General features: G+C 37.1%; 1 long non-coding RNA gene across 1 annotated transcript; it reads left to right on the top strand.

Moving 5' to 3' along the window:
- The first annotated feature begins 14,349 nt into the window (after positions 1-14,349).
- Positions 14,350-15,022, top strand: LOC149682622 (uncharacterized). The gene is made up of 3 exons (XR_016365448.1): positions 14,350-14,511; positions 14,595-14,728; positions 14,791-15,022. It is a non-coding gene; the product is annotated as an uncharacterized LOC149682622 (long non-coding RNA).
- The last annotated feature ends 9,749 nt before the right edge of the window (positions 15,023-24,771 follow it).

Here is a 24,771-nt window from a genome sequence, read left to right as displayed (position 1 = left end):
ATTGTAACAGAGTATATACAGAATAAGCTGTCGTTCGAGATAGGGAGCTGCCGATCCTATAGCGTGAAAACAAATTTCCTCACGCTCATTCTTTATCCATGTTATAACCCTGGCCTTATAAGTATCCTCCCCCATTATCCTTTATCCCCATTAATCTTCCATGATCTACAGATGCATAAAACGCTCGACACCAGCTTGAGAGCTCACGGAAAGCTATTACACTGGGCTTATCTGTTGTGTCTGTCACCGCATTTGCAGTTGGCAAATCGGAGCAATATTAACATGTACTCCAGTATCATCGTTAGGGTTAAAATGTACGCGGCGATCGGCTAGGGTTACGAGAAACGTCTATAGTCAGTCAAACGAAAGAAGAGCCCTGAGAAATTTGTCCAAATTGGTGTCGCCACCATCGACCCCATAGTACTTTATCAACTTGTTTTGTTTTGTCAATAGTCGTCTGTAATATAGTCTGCTATAAACAGATAGGCTTAATCGCAATAGAACCAATAAATTTTGCTATATATATTTAATATGTTTATGTTTCATGATTTTTTACGATCATCGATTATTAAAGAATAACAAGACGGCCCAAGGGCTCGTAATAGTAGCCATATCGTACGAGTGAATAGCCCCTCTATACCCTACCCTAATGAGTGGATAACCCCTCTATACCTTACCCTAATGAGTGAATCTTTTTCAATGCTTAAATGATTTACCGTGCATAAAATCAGAGTGAATAGCCCCTCGATTCCCTACTCTAAACAGTGATTAAATTATAACCGTATAATTTACTTATGCTGTAATTCTAATATTCCGGCGAATCGAAGAACAGATAGTTTTTAGTGATAATCCCCTCGATGAGTTTACAACATAGACTTATGCCGATGCACACTTATCGCATCTTATAAATTTCTAACAAGGACTTATGCCCAGAAACTTTTGAAAGAGAAAGTTTAGTTATAGTGATTACGCATTTTAGTGATTATCCCCTCGAATTACCTTTAGCAATGCTAAAATGATCAAACGCATAACGCTCATTTAACACTATGTTAGCTCTATCTAAACCCACATTTGAATTAACCGCCAAAACGTTCCAGTCAAACATAACATAGATGACGATAGATACCGAACAAGAACGAAAAACGGGGAAAATCGTTATCTATTTAATTAGCACATACATAAAAAGAAAATAAATATAAAAACCCCAAACATACAAATTCATAAGTATCCGACCCCACAGATAAAAATTCAAAAGTATCCGACCCCACAGATTAAGAGGTACCCCACCCCACATCACCCCGACATTTTAGAGATAAGAATAAATAATAAAAATCTCGGAGTTTCTTTCAAGTCTCTATGGTTCATTGGTAGAGTGGCTGTCTTCTACACCAGCGTCCCGGGTTCGATTCCCGGGTCTGACTTGAAAAAATTTTAATTAAAATTAAATCTCTAACCGAGCCCAGTAACCCCTATGGGTGGGTTGTGGTAATATAAAATTCCTTTTAAGCTAAAATCTGACGATAACGAAGCGACAACCCCGGCCACTACTACTACTACTACTACTACGGACGGCTCGGGTTAAACTAAGAGCCTATCGTATACTACGATATGGCTAAAAAACAAAATTAACGACAAGACACCAGTTTTATCTTTGTTGAACTTGCCATATGTTTTAAGGACATAAGTTTAAGTACTTGTCCATAAGTAGTTCAGCATCAAAGCGTCTTCAGTCCACGTCTTCATCAGAGTCTTCGCTGTCTTCTTGCATATTAATTTTAAGAGGTTCAATTGTGGTTTCGATGATGGGATCTTTTTCCCAATACTCAAGCATTATATTCTCGACGTGAACTTTATGAAATAATAAAGCGTCACAAGTCCAGAACCCTGAAGTACGAAATTGACGAGGTTGCTAAAAGTAGAGGTCACACGGTAGTGAGGATTCCACCGTACCATTGCCAGTTTAACCCGATTGAACTAATATGGGCACAAGTGAAGAACGACGTTGCGAAGCAGAATTCTGGTTTCAAACTCTCGACGGTCAAAGATGCAACATTGAGGGCCATTGAACGTGTGACACTAGAGAATTGGCGTAGAGCACGTCGAGAATATAATGCATGAGTATTGGGAAAAGATCCCATCATCGAAACCACAATTGAACCTCTTAAAATTAATATGGAAGAAGACAGCGAAGACTCTGATGAAAACGTGGACTGAAGACGCTTTGATGCTGAACTACTTATGGACAAGTACTTTAACTTATGTCATTAAAATATATTGCAATGCTAGTTCAACAAAGATAAAACTGGTGTCTTGTCGTTAATTTTGTTTTTTATTCTTTAATACTCGATGATCGTATAAAATCATGAAACATAAACATATTAAATATATATAGCAAAATGTATTGGTTCTATTGCGAATAAGCCTATCTGTTTATAGCAGACTATATTACAGACGACTATTGACAAAACAAAACAAGTTGATAAAGTACCATGGGGTCGATGGTGGCGACACCAATTTGGACAAATTTCTCAGGGCTCTTCTTTCGTTTGACAGACTATAGACTCCCAATGGCACGGCTTCCACCAAAGGGTAACGCAGTTGCGGGTTTTCTTATCATTTATCGTGAATCATTACCCTAAATTTCCAAAGTTATTAAAGAGGCATACGCTTAAATTCAAAGATCAACAATAGCTATGTTTAAAATGATTTCAGGGATAAAGTTTTTTAAAACGATTTAGCTAGAATTAAGGTAAATTAATGACGATTATTTAATTTTTTAAGAAAAACCTCATCATTGCGTCTTGACTCGGAGAGGTTTATTTTTGTTGCCCAACTTGTCTTATCATTTAATATGAACAAATTGCGTTATAAATTTACAAAATCAGTGAAAAAGATAGCGCCAGAAATCCAAAAAGCTATGTTTAAAATTATTTTAGGAGAAAAGTTTCTTAAAACGACTTAACTAGAACTAAGGTAGATTTCTGACGATTAAAATAATTAATATCAATTATATTTATTTAGTTATTTAAGAAAAACCTCTTAATTTGGTAGTTAGCCCTTGTCTCGCCTCGGAGAGGTTTATTTTGGTTTCGCAACTTAATTTATTTGTCTACAGATAACTCTCGGATAAGTTTCTACTTCTTAATTGTTTCAACATGTTACGACGAAAACTAATAGATGGGCCGAGTGTTAAAAGTAATAAAAATCAATTTAGTTTTAAGGGTTCTAAAACGAATTTGTTGTGATGGTCGGCTTGTTTGTTAACATATCTAGCACCACTCCCTTGATATGCATTAAATATGGTGTCAAAATATGATGAATAGGTGATCTACTTCAAATTTCGGTTTTTACATTACACTTAAGTGGTAGTATAGTAAATTGAATGAAAATAATATACTTGGGATTGAAATCCAACGATAATACACTGGCATAAAATTCAGCGCTCAGAACACTATAATAAGTTGAAAACTAAAATCAGGGTGAGATTCCCAAAATACCGTTCAAAATCCGGGTGAATTTTCCAAATTCCCAATCAAAATCCTAAAAACCTGGTCAAAATTCCCAATCAAAATCCTAAAATCCTGGTCAAAGTTCCAAATTCCCACTCAAAATCCTAAAATCCAGGTCAAAATTCTAAAATCCTAAAATCCAGGTCAAAATTCTAAAATCCTGAAATCCGGGTCAAAATTTCAAAATCATTTTGATAATCCCAAAATCCTGAAATCCCGTACACGAAATCGCTCCATGTCCGGCCCCTCGGCCAGAAACATCTGCCGTTCACCAACGGATTTTCTCTGAGTGTTGGGGTCTTTTCTAGTATACTTAATAAGGGTTAAACTAGGTTATCATCATTTAGAATTTTAATCGCACAAGCGGTCAATTTATTATTGACATTGGTAGATGACACTAAAACACGCAGCCCAATCGTTTCTATTTACATTTCATTATTTTTTATAATCACGTAGACGTTGTAGAACAAACCTTCTAAATTGGAAAAAAGAAAAACAACGAGAGGAAGATACGATGTGTGGAACCCGAGTTATGGTCGTTTGAAAATCTGGAAATCTAAGAGGCCTCACTTTAATATTATCATCTCGGTTTTCTATAACATGAACCGGAAAAATTAAATACGAAATTAGATAATGGTTAAAATCAAAGTATATGAGCTAGTATTGGTAGCTTCAATCCTACTAACTCAACAGCGGTTGTCCTCTTTAGGGAATTAAGATTGGATTACTGCTTTAGAATAAAGAGAAATTTTGACCAGATATACCTGAATAATATGACATCAAAGAAAATTGAACTGTCTTTTATTAGAGATAGTTTAACAGAAGTTGATGTTTACACATTGTAATTTTCTCTTCTCTTTTGGCTCTGCCCCATTGGACCGAATCGCATTCGGCCGAAACCAGTCCCAATCAACCGAAAAACCCGCACTTTTGGCGGATTCGGTCCAATGGGACAGTCCCATTGAAGCGAAAACCCGCACTTCTCCGGGTTTCGGATTCGGTCCATTGGGACAAGAATGCATGCGCATATGCACCCGATGGAACTAAAATGAATTTAATTCCCGGGAGCGCAAAGATTGCATCTTTGCAAGCAAACAATTTCTTTGACTTATAATAAAATAATGGTCAAAGAAATTGAGCACCATACGCGAACATTCTGTAAAATATTAACCACCTATTTTAGTTTAGAAGAACCAAATACTTTCAGATCCCCGAAAATTTACTTTTTAAAGGGAATTGTAGTTTTTTTTATTATTTTAAGTCATTTATCACGTTATCAGCTAATTAATAGGAGAATATTTTGGAAAAGGTGGCAGCTAACTATTAGGAGAATATTTTGGAAAAGGTGGCAGCTAACTATTAGGAGAATATTTTGGAAAAGGTGGCAGATAATTAATAGGAGAATATTTTGGAAAAGGTGGCAGATAATTAATAGGAGAATATTTTGGAAAAGGTGGCAGATAATTAATAGGAGAATATTTTGGAAAAGGTGGCAGCTAACTATTAGGAGAATATTTTAGAAAAGGTGGCAGCTAATTAATAGTAGAATATTTTGGAAAAGGTGGCAGCTAATTAATAGGAGAATATTTTGGAAAATGTGGCAGCTAATTAATAGGAGAATATTTTTAAAAAGGTGGCAGCTAATTAATAGGAGAATATTTTGGAAAAGGTGGCAGCTAATTAATAGGAAAATATTTAGGAAAAGGTGGCAACTAATTAATAGGAGAATATTTTGGAAAAGGTGGCAACGAATTATTGGAACAATTGTTTTGGAAAAGGTGGCAGCTAACTATTAGGAGAATATTTTGGAAAAGGTGGTAGCTAATTAGTAGGAGAATGTTTTGGAAAAGGTGGCAGCTAATTAATAGGAAAATATTTAGGAAAAGGTGGCAACTAATTAATAGGAGAATATTTTGGAAAAGGTGGCAACGAATTATTGGAACAATTGTTTTGGAAAAGGTGGCAGCTAACTATTAGGAGAATATTTTGGAAAAGGTGGTAGCTAATTAGTAGGAGAATGTTTTGGAAAAGGTGGCAGCTAATTAATAGGACAATAAATTGGAAAAGGTGGCAGCTAATTAGTAGGAGAATATTTTGGAAAAGGTGGCAGCTAATTAGTAGGAGAATATTTTGGAAAAGGTGGCAGCTAATTAATAGCAGAATATTTTGGAAAAGGTGGCTGCTAATTAATAGGAAAATATTTAGGAAAAGGTGGCAACTAATTAATAGAATATTTTGGAAAAGGTGGCAGCTATTTAATAGGAGAATATTTTGGAAAAGGTGGCAGCTAATTAATAGCAGAATATTTTGGAAAAGGTGGCTGCTAATTAATAGGAAAGTATTTAGGAAAAGGTGGCAACTAATTAAGAGGAGAATATTTTGGAAAAGGTGGCAAGGAATTATTGGAACCATTGTTTTGGAAAAGGTGGCAGCTAACTATTAGGAGAATATTTTGGAAAACGTGTAAGCTAATTAGTAGGAGAATGTTTTGGAAAAGGTGGTAGCTAATTAATTGGAAAATATCCTAACCGAACCGAACCTAACCTACCCGAAACCAAAATATTAAAATTTTAATTTAAAACTTAAAAATTGATGGAACTACCATTAAGATTATACTTCATTTTAAGCACAATTTGTTTATTAATTCTAAATATCTCTTGCCTTGAAAGGAATGAAAGTGAGCGTTTTAATTAGTATCACGAAACATTTAATTTATATATTTTAAAACTACACCACCGAATCGCTGACGGCTACAGTGTTTCAAGTTATATTGATGTATTTTTTAGGGCATATTTGGACGATTGGGATTTCGGTCCATCGGGAATATAGCCATTGGGCTAGATTTTGAAATTCTAGCCAAACATTTTCTGTCGAATGCGATTCTGTCCATTGAGATTCGGTTGAATGGGAACACCCCTCTCTTTTGTGAAAGAATCAATGAGGTTGATGCTTTTTACAGTGCAATTCCTTTTTAGTTTGGTATGATTATCTTATGATTATGATATTAATTCAGAAATCCACCACACACTTGATCAAAATATGCAGTTCGGATTAATCATAATTTTAATTGGTTAACAGTGTAATATTTTAAAATATTTCGAAAGTACATCATGTCGATTATATTCTACAGGGCCGGTAGGCCCTTGTAGATATGACTTGACACCCTTCCGTAATGTTAAAGGAAAAATCACAGTTTTTAGGGTTAGCGTCCCATAGAAAAAGCATTAAAAATTTTTCGGTTTTTTAAGGCAATTGAGATAGGCCATACGGAAAAACTACAGCGATGTTAGTTTTCGGAATACTTCTAAATTAACAAGCATTTATTAAATGAGAAACTTACCAGTTTAGTTTTTTTAAATAATTGAGTCTAAGGATTGTACTTTAACTAATTAACAAAGTACGTCAAAAATTAATTTTGGGTCAGAAGTCAGCCTAACCTTTTAGCGCGCTTAAACTTATTTCCCCATTTTCGTTCTCGTTGATAACTAGAACGGCCTAGGTTTTTGCGTGCTAACAAGATACGTTGACAAATTTCAAACGTTTGCTTTTATGTGGAAAATTCATAATTTCATAGCAGACGATAGTAAGGAAACTATAATTAACTAGCCGTTACCCGCGGCGTCGCTCGCGTGTAATAAGAACTTCCATCTAAAATGAAATAAAGAATGTGTAGATTTTACTGATGACTAATATTTTTGTAGCACCCTAGGAGCGAAGGCACTCGGCAGAGTCCGTCGGGAAATTATTTACCTCTCCGAGTGACGTATGTCACGGAGAGGTTCTGTAACGATCGTGTGTGTGTGTGTGTCTGTGTGTGTGTCTGTTGTTACACCCACGTGACCGCGTTCGCAGTTTCCAAATCGGAGCAAACGTGTTCGCCATTTCCGAACTGCTTTCACAGTCACGGAAATGGCTCCTCTACTTGAGTTCTCACACCACCATCTTCTGGTCTTTGTCCATCCCCCACGGACACCAGTTTGTACTTACTGGCTTCTAATCACCACCATCTTTTGGTCTTCGTCCATCCCACATGGACACCAGTTTGTACATACTGGCTTCTAAACACCACCATCTACTAGTCTTCCGTCTTTTCCACATAGACACCAATCTGTCTCATTGGCTTCTAACTCCATCGTCATCGTTGGGTTTAAGACATTCGCAGCGATCAGCTAGGGTTACGAGAAACGTCTAGCCTCCCTAGGGTGGGTTGTCCACCAAAGGTTTTCGCAATTGCGGTTGTTCTTGCTTTTAACTGTAGTTCGACACCTTTATATACTACCTATTTGAGTAACGAACGATGAACAATTACCTTGTACGTCTCATGGTAATGTGTATCCGTTAGAGAGAATGAGAATTTCGAGACAGAATGAAGAGTATAGAGTGAAAGAGGCGCGATCAATGGCCAAAAAGCGGGAGAATGAGTCATATCGTGAAAGGGAACAGCAAGTTGGTATACTGGCCAAGAGAGTTAAAAGGCTGAATGAATGGTATAGAGCAAGGGAAAGAGTTAAGAACCAGTTAAGTATGGCTGATAAACGGCAAGATTTAGAGTACGTTGAAACTGAACGTGTTAGAAATCAGTTGGCTATGGCTAATAAACGCCAAGATTTAGAGTACGTTGAAACTGAACGTGTTAGAAATCAGTTGAGTAAGGCCAGTAAACGCCAAGATTTAGAGTACGTTGAAACTGAACGTGTTAGAAATCAGTTGGCTATGGCTAGTAAACGCCAAGATTTAGAGTACGTTGAAACTGAACGTGTTAGAAATCAGTTGGGTATGGCTAGTAAACGCCAAGATTTAGAGTACGTTGAAACTGAACGTGTTAGAAATGAGTTGGCTATGGCTAACAAACGCCAAGATTTAGAGTACGTTGAAGCAGAACGTGTGAGAAATCAGTTGGGCAAGGCTAGTAAACGCCAAGATTTAGAGTACAGAAATTCTGAAGTAGCTAAAAATCAGTCGGCTATGGCTGAAAGTCGTGCAAATGTCGAGTTTAGGAACTCTGGACCAGTGGCGTAACGACGTTTGTCGGGCCCGCCCGCAATTCGACAATTAGGGCCCCTTCTTGAGTGTCGAGGTTTCAAAAAGTATGAAAGCATCACGAACGTTACAACTTTTCCCTTTCATAATTTATAACAATGCGTCTTGTTGCGGCTCTCGACTAAAATTTCTGGCACATACATGGCTCACTCCGCTAAACTGCAATGCTGGGCCTTAAAGTGTTAGTGACATAATTTTCGTCATCCACAAACTTAAATTGCGAAAAAAACCTTAAATTCTAGTTTATTATATTATATTTACTTCTTTATTTGGTTTCGTAGCAATTTATAAAATTGCAATCAAAGCAAAAGGCCTAGTTAAAATTTTGTTTCGTTTCATAACGTAGTAAGGAGCAATTTTCACTCTAGATGTCGCCTGTTAGCGTCTCAGCGCCGCGTTAAGCCTATTCTATTCAGATTCGCGTGGCATTAGTAGACTTGGCAGTCTCGGGCGCTCGTGCTTGGCTTTCCCGCGAGATGCCGTGAGTGGCGTATCAAGGAAAAAAATCCGCCAAAAATCTTCTCCGCAAATTTTCTTTTGCCCCCCCCCCCAAAATTTCAAGTTTTCGAAGTGTTTTTTCTGTGTTTTCCCTCATATTGAGATATTTATCAAGCATATTTTTGAAATCAGAAGAGTTGAAACTCTCAAAAAAGTAAGGTTTTCTTTAGATTTGAGATAATTTTTAAATCACGTCGCTATTTCTTTAACTACTTGGAAGTATTTTTAAGACAAACAAGATGATCTAGCCCATAATTAAGCCACATCGTTTACGTACTCTTGCTATCCCTACTACAATAAATATACTTCTTGTGAAATATCCCCTAATATACCGGTCAGGGGAATAATTTTTCAATGGCTGCTTGACAAAGTGAATCACATATCGCCAACGCCCGTTACTAATTTAATTACTAATACTTCTACTGCCACTACGCTTCGGGTAAAACTATTAGTACCATCGATACCTTGTAGCTAAGAAGAAAGAAAAAAGTTGCCAAAGCGCGCTGCTAGAATTCTCGGCGGCTCGGACCTGTTCTAAATCCCTCCCATTCCTCTCTCTCTTGTAACTCACGAGTCACTAAGCACAGCTCCTACATACATTCTTTCTCACTCCTACTATCTCTGCAACCCTATTTGAACAAGCGACTATATAGTATCAGGCTGGCATGCCGTAGGTCCTGGGTTCGAATTTAAAAATTGTTCGAAATAAATTATGGAGCCAGCGCCATCTAGAAGTAGTTTTACGAAGTACTATTTAAAAATAACGAACGAAACATCATCTTCTTCTTCTTCTACACACTATGTCAAACTAATAGGCCATCGTATATACGATGTGGCTGGAAATAGGATTCTCTTCGCAAAATTATAGCATTATATTGGACCAGGTTAATCAAATTGTAGTATTAAACATGACTCATAAGTGACATGATTTAGAGTGTAGATAATTTTATTTTATTGAGAACGTAAGATTCTTCAAATGAACGTATACCTCGCACCTAGATCTAAACAAATGCTAAATGGCTCACACAGACATACATTTAGATTTACTTGAAAAAGTGACAATTAAACTGTAAAGAGACCAAATGACCAAATCAAGCTATTTTAAAAGGTCAGGTAGGAAGAGAGGTTTTCAGAGAAAACAGATTTTCAAAACTATTTTTTACAATTAAACATATGTGCAATAATTCATTTAATCAGTGGGATTATATATTTAAATGCAAGGTCTGAGGCAAAATTATGTTGTGTTATTTGGAGTGCAGCTCAGAATGTAAAGAAATTGTTATTATTTCATATAAATACCTTAAGAAATCGTAGAAATTCAATTATGTGAGAATTGAAAATAAAAAATACCTGAGCGATCGAAGCGAGCGACGCGATTTTTTGGTCTGACCATTATGAGATATCACTAATTCTGCATTTAAAACATCATACAGCTGTGATTATAAAAATTACTTTGAAATCTCAAAAATATAGGACTTTATTGGACGATTTGGGGAAGTATAGGACACTTTAAAAAATATGGGACAATCAGTCTATAAGCAAAATTTCGAAACGGCCCCCAAAAGCCTTGGGCCCGCCCGCAGTTGCGGGCTCTGCACCCCTGTAATTACGCCACTGCTCTGAACGTTCTAGAAACAGATTATCTATGGCTGAAAGGAGGACAAATCCTTTGTTTATAGAGCAGACTTATTTTGAAAGTATTAAAGAAGGTCCAACGTGGCCATGTGAAGGGTGCTCAGGGCTTTTTTTCAAAGCATCGGGTAGCTTTGTTAAGTTTACAGTGCTTTTGGCTGTTCCTGGGATTCACGGTCGTGAATTAGGTGACAAAGTATTTTTATGTAGTACTTGTAATAAAGCTGTGAAAAAGAACGAAATCCACAAGTTTTCCAGAGAAAATGGATTTGAATTCCCTGAAATTCCGGCAGAACTATTTAATTTGTCTAATTTGGAGGAAAGAATGATTTCACCAAGAATACCTTTTATGCAAATAAGAAGGTTAGGTTGTGAGCAACAAAGGGGGATTAAGGGAAACGTGGTCAACGTTCCTATAAATGTAGAGTCTACAGTGTCAGTGTTACCACGGTTACCTCGTGAAACAGATACTATTCAAATTGAGTTTATGAGGAGAATGCAATATAATACACCTTATTTGTATGAAACTGTTAGGCCGAAAAAAATGCACGAAGCTCTTAAAGTTTTGGTGAAAACACCGTTGTATATTAAGCATGGGATAACCGTTAGGAGCGATATATTAGATCCAATTCCAGAAGAACTTGAATTTATTGTTGACGAAAATGACCGTCAGTTAAACCATGGTGATACATTAAGTGAAAACCCACAAGGGTCAATGAATGTAGAGAATGAGAATGATAGCGATGAAATTTGGAATGAATCTAACGAAGTTAATTCACTCCCAGTTGGGAATCAAGACACGTTGTTAGCGTCATTGTCTGATTTCCTACCCACTAATACCATGCATGTTAAGTTTCCTCCTGGTGAAGGTCAAACGCCAATGTCTTTACTCTATGACGAGGACGCGGAGGATTTATCATTCCCCAGTATTTATGTGGGTCAGAAGAGAGACCTTAAGGTTAAAGGTAGTTTTGGGGACATTGCTAAGTGGGAGCTTCGTAATATTGATAGGCGTTGTGCTAAAAATCCGTTTAAATTGTTTTACACTTTTGTTAAGTTGGAAACTATGAAAGTTAGAGATTCCATACAAGTTTGTATGAGAAAAACCAAGAGAAAAGATGGCTCAAACTACACTGCTGGGTTTTTATCGTCTGCTGGTGCACTCGATTCAATTGTTAAGCAGGATGATGGTTTTAGAGTATTAGAAAATTTGCAGTCCTCGCCTTCATATTGGCAGCATAGGCAGAAAGAGTTAATGGCTATGATTAGGCAGCTTGGTACGGCTACCTTTTTATAACGTTTTCAGCTGCGGAAGGCAAATGGCCTGAGCTTTTGAACATATTGAGGGTGACTTCGGGTCAGGATCGCTTAGCGAATGATGATATTGGCAATTTAAGTTTTTCGGAAAAGGCAAAGTTGATTCAGGATGATCCTGTTACTTGTGCTAGATATTTTGACCACCGCTTTCGGGCTCTTCTTAAAGCTCTGCAAAAACTTAGGCCCTCTTGGTGTTATTGAAGATTATTACTTCAGGGTTGAAATACAGCAAAGAGGCTCTCCTCATCAACATGGGTTGATTTGGATTAAAGATGCGCCGAAGCTTAAAGGTGACTTGTCAAATGTTAAAGAGGTAGAGGAATATATTGATAAAGTTATTTCTTGCGCTGGTAAATTGAACGATGATAATGGGGATTTGTTAACGTCATTGCAAATGCATAAACACACGACAACGTGTAGGAAGAAGGTTAATGATAGTTCAGTTTGTGGTTTTGGAATTCCATTTCCTCCCATGCCTAGAACTATTATTTATGATCCGAGTTTAAGAGAACCCGGTACTCTTGACGAAGACCTTAAGTGTAAGAACAATTCCAAGAAATTGCGTGAGCTTTTGCAATCGAAAGAAAAAGAATTGTGGGTAGATAGTTTTGAGGAGTTGTTGGAAAAGTTGCGTATAACTGAAGATGATTATATTAAAGCCATTACGTATGACCTCAAAAGGCAAGTGGTTTTATTGAAAAGACACCCTAAAGATACCAGGGTTAATCCGTACAACCCGTGCACTTTGCGCCTCTGGCAAGCGAATATGGACATTCAGTTTGTCCTTGATCCTTACGCTCTGGTTATGTATATCGTGTCTTATATAGGGAAATTCCAGCGTGGTATGTCAATGCTTCTGCGTGAAGCTGCTAAACGAGCGCAGTCAGATAAATGAACGGTGAAGCAAAAGTTGAAGGTGATTGCTAGTCAGTTTTTGAACGCGCACGAGGTAAGCGCGCAGGAAGCGGCTTATAGCGCTTTACAAATTCCAGTCTCCAGGTGTAGTCGGGCTTACATTTATGTTAATACAAATGTGCCCGAAAATCGTGTTCATATTCTCAAAAGCAAAGTTGAGCTTGAACAATTGCCCAAAGATAGTATGGTTGTTTTCGCTTCTGGAATGTTAGACCATTATGCTCAAAGGCCAGATGATTTAGAGGCAGTAACGTTAGCTCAATTTGCGGCTTGGTATGAATTTTCCAAAAGTCGTAGAGTTTTGAAAACTCAAAATCATATTGATGACGGTGAGAACGATGAAGTTCAATGTGGTAAATGGTTAAAACTGAAAAATGATTCAGGGTTCATTAGAAAACGTGGTCACTCTAAAATAATACGGTATCGTAGATTCAATTTAGTGAAAGATCCCGAGCAGTTTTATCGTGAACAAATCATGCCGCCTTGGCGCGATGAGAGTAGAGATATTTTGACAAAGGATGTAAAATCTAATTAATACAGTGGAAGAGGCAATAGGAAATATTAACAGAGATATTCTTGATGGTAATGCAGAAAAAACTGTTGCTCCATCAGTCAAGTTAGTTAATGATTCAGAATACAATACCCTTGTTAGAAAGCTGAATTTGAAACAGAAAGAAATATTTTACGAAGTTCTGCACCATTTAAAGTGCAAAGAAACGCCTTTACGGCTATTTGTTACAGGAGGCGCTGGTGTTGGAAAAAGCGTTTTGATAAGTGCCATATTTGAATCTGTTACTAGATTTTACAATAAGCAACCAGGGTCTAATCCCTCGGAGGTTAAAGTTCTGCGATGCGCACCTACGGGCAAGGCGGCCTTTAATATAGGTGGGGCTACTTTGCATAGTACCTTTTGTCTACCCGTTAGTCAATTTGCCGGAAACATTTCCAGATTAGAAAGTGAAACTCTTCACAATTGTAGATTGATGTATGGTCAAGTGAAATTGTTAATTATTGACGAAATATCAATGGTTGGTGCGAAGGTTTTTAACCGAGTGAACTCGAGAATGCAAGAGATAATGGGTTGCCCACATAGATATATTAAAAGGGTAGATACACAATTCAATGGGAGGTCGACGCGGAAGGGGCAACGAGCAGACAGCCGCTATTTTCTGGGGGTAGCCGTATAAAACGCCATCTATCGGTAACTTTCGAAACTAAATTAAAGGATGAGCTTAGAGTAGTGGCACTCTATGTTAACCCCCTATAGGGCATAATAAGTCAAACCCTCGGAGATGCCATTACTCCATTTTATACGAGCTAAGAGCGGAAAAACGTATTTTATAAATTTTACACCTGTAAAATCTTTTAAAAAACACTTGGAACTTGTATTTCTACTTACTTTCGAGGAAATACCACCGTTTTCTGAAGGTAAGAGTCTTTTTTTATACATTTATTAGTAATAAAAACATTTAAGGCGAGTTAAGCCTTGGTCATGGCCATAATGTAGATTTGCACATACAATAGAATGAAAGAGGCTGTACTTTCGTGACTTGGAAAATTTATTTTTTAGGCTTTTCGAACATTTCTATGGCAAAATGAGGTACGAGACTAATGAAATATTTAGTGGATAATTTTGGAAGCAAGGTATCATTGATGAATTGGTTGTCTTTCACTATCATCAAGATTTCGATGTTATCGGGTGGCACAAATACTGCCAAAAAGCATACGGGTACGTTACACACGAAAAGCTGACCCTTTATCTGATGATAGACGTCTGAAGTTTTTCTCAGTTCCAGTTCATCCGTTTTTTCGTCAATGTAAAGGTGAAAGTTACCCGAAGCTGGTTTTCCTCTGATAGTTTCTTTATTCTTGAAAATAGCGTAAGGGCATTTGATCTCCACTAAGTACAGCTGGTCCTCAACCAGTATAAGGCAATCGGGGCTGGCCCCAAGGAAGCAAAATTGTGGATTAACAATCAAACCCACACCGTGAAAATTTGAAAAAGCAGCGGGCTCATGCTTCAATCCATGATCAAAGGACTAAGCTCCCATTTCTTCTAATGCTTCAGATTGTTGCTCGAGAGTCAAATTACGGGGAGTCATCGGTTACTTTAATTTGATCTCCAAATTAGGATGGAATCGCGAACGGTTTGAGCCGACTACGTAGTCTCTTTCCAGTGGTGGGAAAGAAATCTGATTTTGTAAAATGTTTTGAACAAATCCGTAAACTGGAGATATCAGTGGACAGAGGTCCTACAGCTGTTGTTATAGAATTAATCCACTTCTTTCTAGTGGCAGTCTCTTTCGGAAAGTTGTGGTAAGAAAGAAAACGTCGAGGGGTTAGTCATTCTCCAAAATTTTGTACACCTGATTTCTGATTTCTGAATTTTTATGTGAATTCCGTTGATTACTGAATGAATTTCTTGATTTCCGTGATTACTGAATGAATTTCTTGATTTCCGTGATTACGATTATTTTAGGTGATTTCCATAATCTTTACAATGATTTCCCGTTATTGCCGCAGATTACTCGAGATTACTACTTGAATTCCACTGATTACTCGAGATTACTACTTGAATTCCACTGATTACTCGTGATTACTATTTGAATTCCACTGATTACTCGTGATTACTATTTGAATTCCACTGATTACTCGTGATAACTATTTGAATTCCACTGATTACTCCATTTCAACTGATTACGATTTTTATTTTGGATTTTCGAATTCCTCGATTGATTATGCGTGATTATTTGACGAAATATGTGATTACCGAGATGATTACAAAAGATTACTAGGAAATCATGTGATTATTTCTGATTCTCTCAATATTCCATGTGATTTCCAGTGATTATCGGAGATTTCTGATTACTCACAAAATTGATTATGATTACTTATGATTTTCTTAGAATTCTAGAAATAAAGTAATCGATTTCGACGGTTTTGTACACCTGATTACTCAAGTGATTAGCCCCTCGGAAAACGTTCTTTACACCTACAGTTTGAACGCAGCAAACATGAGTTGAAGCCATGATTGTTACATAAATAAGTAAATAAAAACGTTTATGTTATATTTTGTTTTATGCCTTTAAATATAGAGACACACACTTAACAAAGTTTGTTATGGTGGGCACCATTATCGACTCTTATTTTAAGAATATGTAACAGTTTAATGTCCGATAACATGATAAAATAACGTTTTTCAACGCTGAAAACGACGCTAATCACTAATCTGCCCTGTTTTACAAGACCAAGGCTTAGCTCGCCTTAAATGTTTTTATTACTAATAAATGTATAAAAAAAGACTCTTACCTTCAGAAAACGGTGGTATTTCCTCGAAAGTAAGTAGAAATACAAGTTCCAAGTGTTTTTTAAAAGATTTTACAGGTGTAAAATTTATAAAATACGTTTTTCCGCTCTTAGCTCGTATAAAATGGAGTAATGGCATCTCCGAGGGTTTGACTTATTATGCCCTATAGGGGGTTAACATAGAGTGCCACTACTCTAAGCTCATCCTTTAATTTAGTTTCGAAAGTTACCGATAGATGGCGTTTTATACGGCTACCCCCAGAAAATAGCGGCTGTCTGCTCGTTGCCCCTTCCGCGTTTTTTCGTTAAGCCTAAGCCAGCGAAGTGGATCTAGACCCTTTATAGTTTTACTATATCTATGGTTGCCCAGATTATTTCGGTGGTGTGTCTGTACTATTAGTTGGAGATTTTAACCAACTTAGACCCGTCCGGGATCATTTCGCTTTTCAAAGTCAAAGTGATAGTGACAATCCATATGCGTCTTTAATTGGTAACCCAATATGGGAGGAATTTCAATTTAGTGAGCTTGAAGAAATTATGAGGCAAAAAGACGATAAAAGGTTTGCGGAAGCTTTGAATAGAATGGCTGTGGGAAATATGAATCAGGATGATATTGACTTATTCGTAAGTTTAGAAGTAAATAGAGAGCGTGTACCGCCAAAAGAAGCGATACATCTTTTCCCTACTAACGTTGAAGTCAACCAATTTAACCAAGAGACGCTTTTAAAAATGAGTACGGAAAAGTGTATTTCAATTTCAGTAGATGTTGTAAATGGCAGTGGCGTAACGACGTTTGTCGGGCCCGCCCGCAATTCGACAATTAGAGCCCCTTCTTGAGTGTCGAGGTTTCAAAAAGTATGAAAGCATCACGAATGTTACAACTTTTCCCTTTCATAATTTATAACAATGCGTCTTGTTGCGGCTCTCGACTAAAATTTCTGGCACATACATGGCTCACTCCGCTAAACTGCAATGCTGGGCCTTAAAGTGTTAGTGACATAATTTTCGTCATCCACAAACTTAAATTGCGAAAAAAACCTTGAAAATTCTAGTTTATTATATTATATTTACTTCTTTATTTGGTTTCGTAGCAATTTATAAAATTGCAATCAAAGCAAAAGGCCTAGTTAAAATTTTGTTTCGTTTCATAACGTAGTAAGGAGCAATTTTCACTCTATAGGACTTTATTGGACAATTTGGGGAAGTATAGGACACTTTAAAAAATATGGGACAATCAGTCTATAAGCAAAATTTCGAAACGGCCCCAAAAAGCCTTGGGCCCGCCCGCAGTTGCGGGCTCTGCACCCCTGTAGTTACGCCACTTTTTCCAAGATTTTACATATGAGTAATAAAGAAGTTAAATTAAGCCTCTTTTGTGAATCCATATTAATATTAGAAAACACACAAAAAGGCTAAGCCTCGGACACACCGGCCTACAGCTCTACAAGACTTACTAGTATAATATAATACTACGAGAAGAGTCGTGACCAGTCTGCTTTATCCAAAATAATACTCAAACCCTTTTTCTGCTGCCTGTTCAGAAAACATTGTAGAACATCTGGCAGCACGTTTTTGACGGTCAACTACACATAGAGTTATTAGCATAAAATGCTCCAAGTTTCCCCAAATTCTAACAAATCATGATGGACCACAATTTTGAGCCTCTCGAAACGGTGTGCATTGGGGTAAAAGCAACTAGTAGGCAAATATTTTTATCGGTCTATTCGCAATTCCCATCCTTTCCTCTGATTTATATGATAGAGAAGGCTCGGTTTGTACAGAGGAAGGTGGCCATTTTCTGGTCCCTTTAGAGATGCAGCTTTTATGTTAGGATTATGGTTCTCCTAATTCACTTGGCAAGTTGTATAAAGAAACACCACGATTTTGTTTTTGATAAAAATAACTAACCTTCATTTGGGGTTTGTGGTTGAAAACTATCATGGTATGACTTCGAAGCTCTTCGTATATTTCGAGTTTCGTTCTCAATTCTCTAAAAAGAGAAAGTTTAAATATTTCTTGTGATTATAAATATCTTGTAGCTATAATAAATTATTTATAATAACACACCTGTTCGTGGATGCGTGTAGTACCACATAATCGTAGTATTCCACTCTAAAATGATAAATGTATTTTCAATTACGTCATACCATGAGTTAATAATATGTTAGCTCCCTATAAGTTACTCAGGCAATTCATTTAAAACTCCAGCGTTTTCTCCCGCGCTTCCGGCTTCCCAATTATATGCGACGCTCTGCGGCCGCCACGGGAACGAAAATCTTATTTACTCTTCTTTCTTTCCGATTTTTCCCCGGAAGCGCGTGTAAAGGAAACTAGCCTATGATATCGGAGCTTTTTAAGCAGCCGAATATTTCGCTCAGTAGCCTCGGTTAAGAAAACAGTTCAGAGATCAGGGGATTGGATTTAGCTCAGTTCTATATTTTTCTGGTTTCAAGTCACAATAACAACTCTTATCTTTAGCATTCTTTATCAATATCGTCAAATTCGGATCGCGGGTTTGCAAACTTCATTCGGGACCTGACAAAGGGTTAACTCTGTGTCATAAAGATTGTTGTTGTCCGCGGCCATTTTTAAAATACGGAATAAAATCAGAGTACAGAATTCGCTCACTAGATGGCGATCACCAAAAACTACTCACATTTTAAAAATGGGAGGTAACCTCGTACATCGCGTATAGTCGTTGGGGCTTATTTAGTTTCTGAAATGGATTTGAATTTTTGCTTGATTTAATTGCGACTTTTAGTGTGGGGGCCGTATTTTATATTTTACCCCACTCTTTTGTGCCGAAACGGTCACTAATTTACCCCGAAAAGCCGAAGGCGAAGCCAGAAGTCATTTAGGATGTTTTAGCAGACGACGCATGGGAGATTTCTACTATTTTAGAATTTGGGGTAATAGGGGATTGTAAAAAAGATTAGGAGGGGAAACAAATAGGGGGGAAGGCACTAAAAAGTGTTTCGTCACGTGGTGCAGCTGCTTTGAACCTTTGAGCAGACGCTCCTTTAGTTGGACGTTTATTTATAAAAAATTAACATCAATGTAATGCAAACGTACTTCATATTGCACGTAGTAAAAGAAAAACTCACCTTCAGTTTTAAATTAAAACGTTTAATTATCTGCAGCGCCCAAATCCACAAAATAAAGTTTTCAGTTAGGCCTTGTCCCACCAAAAAAAAACGATTATGGGCGGGGGAGGGGGTGTAGTAGGACGTTTTAAATATGTCCAGCCTTCTTTTTAAAGTTATCTGGCAGTACTGAAAACACTTTCACGTGACCTCTTTCTTTTTTACAATCCCCTATTCGGCAAAAGTTCGGCAAAATAATTTCGGGGTAAAATAGTGTTGCCCGTGAGTTTGCTATGTTCAACGTTCTTCTTATATAAATCCGTTTTTGCTCAAACTAAAAGCCTAGTAGGACGCCTTGAACTCTTGACCCAGAAAGGATATGCACAGAATGAACCATTTTTACATACATCTTCTATATATCTTGAACAACACCTTCGTTTTCTCCACAAACGATTAAACTAATCTTAAATGGAGTATAAAGTAGTTGCGATTTTTGAAACGTAAAATGAAAATTGGTATGATAAAAATTATGACTCGTGAAACGTTATGAATTAGGAAAGCAAAATTAACCTAACTTTAATATGAATGTTAACCTTGATTTCCCTGAGGGAACAAAATGTACCTTTAACTTATCAAAGGTTACAGAAGCATTTTTACTGAATCACCTCTCTAGTAATAACCCAAGTAAGGTGACTGGGCATGATGAATATGCTATGTAGTTTAATTTCTATTAATGTCCTTTTTCAATGAAAGCGTTTTAAATACATTTTTAATGCCTTGGAAACGCCACTATTTGGTTAAGTTAGGTTAGTAATATTTTATAAATCACTAAACAATGTTACGCCTTTTCCAAAATATTTCCAAAATATTGATGTTTATCTCCATTGGCTTCTCAAATAATATGCCTTTTCCAAAACATATCTGTTAGGTTAGATCTGGTTAGGAGACGTCTCTTCCTCTTTGGAGCGGTTATACACTTCAACAAAAACGGATTTATGGGATAAGAACGTCGGATCGTAGCTTTAGCCTCTAGTACCATCCTCCCATACTTTATTGCGAAACTTCGTCTGCTTATATTTTGACTCCACCCACAAATTCTATCTCTAGAATACAGAATTTGTGGGTGGAGTCAAAATATAAGCAGACGAAGTTTCTCAATAAAGTATGCGAGGATGGGGAGTGAATTCGCTAACTCCGACGTTCTTATCCCATAAATCCGTTTTTGACTTCAAGTATATTAAAACGGCTAGCTTAAAGTATTTTCATGATGAATATAATATAAAACTCCACTATTTGGTTAAGTTGGATTAGGTTAGCCTTTTCCAAAATATTGATGTTTATCTTCATTGACTTCTCAAATAATAATCTAAGCTTGGTCTAGGAAGGGATGTCCACACTAAGTCAACTCGAGACTTATTTACAGGTGGGCCCCTTTGTTACAGCGAACAATAAAGAATTGGCGCGAATGCATGTTTAAATTTACCACCCTGACATTCACCAATAGATGTCAGCTCATGTTCCTAAAAGATCTATCGATAACCTTTTTCAATGATACTCTGTACTTTTTTAATGCGTAATAAATACTTTTTGTTGTTTACATCTTGCCTGTTGTCGACGCCAATAATATTAACAGGTTATAGGTTCAGACATGCTTTGTAGCGCGTTGTAAGTAAATAAAACGAAGATAAAGAAGAATATAAAAGAAAGAAGAAGTTTGCACGCAAAACAAAGAAGAAGAAGCACACGCAAGTTTCATAAATAGCAAAAATTTGGAAGGACCAAGGCTTACGGTCAAATGGCGAGTTCAATGGAAGAATACCGTATACCAAAGTTAAGTGATGATAATTATCATGCATGGACTGTAAGGGCGAAAGCGGCTTTGATACAAAAAGGCGTATGGGAGGCGATAGATCCCGGTTTCGGCGTTATGACTAACGCAGAAAGGAAGATAAATGAAAAGGCACTAAGTTTTCTCTTTTTGGTTGTGGAGGACCATTATTTGGACGATATAGGCGATTTGAGCCTTGCTAGAGCAGCCTGGATCACTCTTGAAGAGTTAAACACCAAACACGGCTTGTTACACATTCTACACATCATGAGAGAATTTTTGAATGTCCGTTTCAAGCAAAATGAGTCAATGAAAGAATATCTTGGGCGCCTTATGGATCTACACAGAAAGTTAACAGCGTGTAATTACGGTTTTACCGACAAAGAATTAGCGATGATCATGTTACTGGGATTGCCTGAAAGTTATGAACCTCTTATACAAAATCTAGAACATGATCCCAATGCCATCGATACAAAGACAGTCAAAGCTAAATTACTCGTAGAAGAAAAAAGAAAGGCCCATCAATCACATCTTAAAGAAGAAGATGCAAAAGACGTACAACGGGCCTTATACATGAAGAATAAACCGTTCACACCGCGATCAAAACAGCCTGCAAGAGATCAAATGGAAAAGAGGGGGCCTTACATTCCTGCACACACAAATGCAAACCAACGTAGTCAAAACCAGAAGTATTTTATTTGCTATTCGTGTGGAAAGTTAGGACATATAGCGAAGCACTGTGAAAAGGTAAAAACGCAGTTGAAAGAAGAGAAGGAAAGAACAGCAAGTGCTGCTAAAGTCAGCGTTTCGGAAGAGATAGAGCCAGTACATATTCGAAAGGCACTTTGTGCGAAAAGAACAACTACCGGCGGGTATGACGTTTGGATTTTGGACAGCGGAGCATCGAACCATATGACACCATACAAAGAGAAGTTACTGGACATTAAAACAGTTACGTCCGTCGTAGAAATGGCTAATGGCGAGAAACTAAACGTAGTCGGCGAGGGCAAGCTCGAAATGATACTCCATGACGAAAACGGAGGAACCTACCTTACGTTGAACCGTGTTTTACTGGTTCCACAACTTGACTGCAACCTTCTATCAGTTGGACGAATCCTCGAGAAAAACATGCGTGTAACATTCGAGGGCACGCGAGCACTAGTCACTGACGAGAATGAAGAAAAACCGTTTCTAATCGCTTATTCACATGGTTCATTATTTACTTGTCGAGAAAAAGAAAAAATTACCAACGTACAAGAGCTAGATCCAATTATATAAAAAAGGACTTGGTTTGCCCAAGCCTAAAAAACAAAACGATAAGAGTTTTTTCCAGTTGACTGAAGCGCGGATATTTTATTTTTCTATATAATTTTAAAGACAATCTGTAATTTACTACTCTTTAATTCAATCTCCTGATTTTACTGGTAATGGATTTATTTCCTATAAATTAATTGAAATAAAATATCTTATCTCAGATTTTTCAACAACTCCATTTTCGTAAATATTTTATCATGAAAAATCTGAGATAAGTAATATTTTATTTCAATTAATTTATAGGATATAAATCCATTACCAGTAAAATCAGGAGATTGAATTAAAGAGTAGTAAAATACAGATTGTCTTTAAAATTATATAGAAAAATAAAATATCCGCGTTTCAGTCAACTGGAAAAAACTCTTATCGTTTGGTTTTTTAGGCTTGGGCAAACCAAGTCCTTTTTTATATAATATCTGTTCCTTCAGTCTTTATTTGTATTAATCTATTATAAAATAATATTTGCCTGAAATGCGAAATTTTTCACTTCTAGGATGAGGTTAAAAATGGTTCTACACTTTTACTAATTCTTATATGATACAGCTCACAATTCGTTTTAGAACCCGAGTTTTATAGTCAACTTCAAAACAAACCTGCCACGATTTTTAAACTATCAAAGCCGTATCTTTTACAGTCCACTTTACGATTGCAATTATCCATGACATTGCGTGCACTGCCCTTGTACGTTTACAGTGATTGGCACCGTGGACAGTTATTTTAATTAAAATACCTAGGCCACAGGTCCAGTTTTAAAAATATCCTTATTTCCAACACTGATCTATCTATCCTTCCAGCCTTTACAATCACCCATTGCATAGACTCTCTCAATAGTCTGCTTAAGCATGGATTTATAATAGAAGCTTACGCTTCCTGGATATTTCACTCACCTTAAAACGCGCACAACATTTATTCCTCGTCTGAAATAGTACCAGCCTGGCACGCGCGTTTGTGACGTAGAATTTGAGGCAAATTCAGAGGGGGGGGGTTGAAGTTTTTCACGTGATCGAGTTCTAATTTTGAATAGCGCGCACGAAATTATTTTTAGAAAAGCGCGCGCGCACGCGCGCCGAAAGAAAAAAGTTTGCCTCAATTTCTACGTCATCAGCCCCCCAGTCCCCACCCGCGCGAATTTTTGTGACATAAATGTGTTTAAAATCAAAATGCCTTACTGAAGACTACAGGGAAATATCCATGAAGCGTAAGCTTCTATTATAAATCCATGGCCTAAGTAAGGCAACTTAAGCCTTGGTCGAAACTAACATCTAAAATATAAATTAAAAAGGTATCTTAAGAATAGAATTTCAATCGAGACACATAATTAAAGGAAAATTAGACCCGCCAGAGAAGTTTTTAATAAATATAGTGTTATATTTATTGAAAAATATCAAGTTAAAGTTTCAAGGCGGTGAAATGGCAATTTAGCGTCGTCTACTGTAGAGTAACGAACAATAAGCGTCGTCTGCTGTAGAATAATCTTTTGAGGTACTTACATTTTTAATTAAATTAACATACTTAGACTTAATTAAATTTGATGAAACTTGAAAAAGGCACACCTTGTATAGTTACTTGTTAATTTAAAAGTATTCCGAAAGCTAACTTCCATGTAGTTTTTAAATGTTTCGATGTACAGGAGCACCAAAAACCCCATGTTATTCCTATGGGAAAATCGGCGAAAATCTGTGAATTTTCATTTAACATTACGGGAGGGTGTGGGATCTTATCTAGAAGGGCCTACCGGCCCTCTAGAATTGCGGTAACTTACAAATTAAAACAAGGCGAAGAACTTTCACTATGGCATAGACGTCTGGGGCATTTACATTTACGAGCTGTGGAAGGTTTACCGAAGAACATAATCGTTGATCTAAAAGCGGAAGATACTAACACCATAAACGAAGACAACATCACAACATGTAATGAATTATGTTCTGTTTGCATACGGGGAAAGATGAAGCGCAAACCTTTTACACCAAGTGATGCGACACAAAAGACGAAAACAGTCCTAGAACTCATACACTCAGACGTAGTTGGACCCGTTAAACCCGTTTCCAAGGGAGGTTCTGCATATTTCATTACTTTCATCGATGATTTCTCGAAGTTCGTCAAAATTTACCCTATGAAACGAAAAGGAGAAGCCTTAGAAAAGTTCAAAGAATACAAAGAAGAAGTCGAAAGGATGCATGAAACAAAAATAAAGGTTCTTCGTACGGATAACGGCGGAGAGTATTGTAGTAACGAGTTCAACGACTATCTACGCAAACTCGGTATAACAAGACAACTAACCGTTCCAAGGACGCCCCAGCAGAATGGCGTTGCGGAACGCATGAATCAG

The sequence above is a fragment of the Phalangium opilio genome, unplaced genomic scaffold (genome assembly GCF_054372755.1).
Source record: "Phalangium opilio isolate 3A_F unplaced genomic scaffold, DU_Popi_V2 ptg000038l_1, whole genome shotgun sequence".
Lineage (NCBI taxonomy): Eukaryota > Metazoa > Arthropoda > Arachnida > Opiliones > Phalangiidae > Phalangium > Phalangium opilio.
This window is presented reverse-complemented; position numbering and strand designations above follow the sequence as displayed.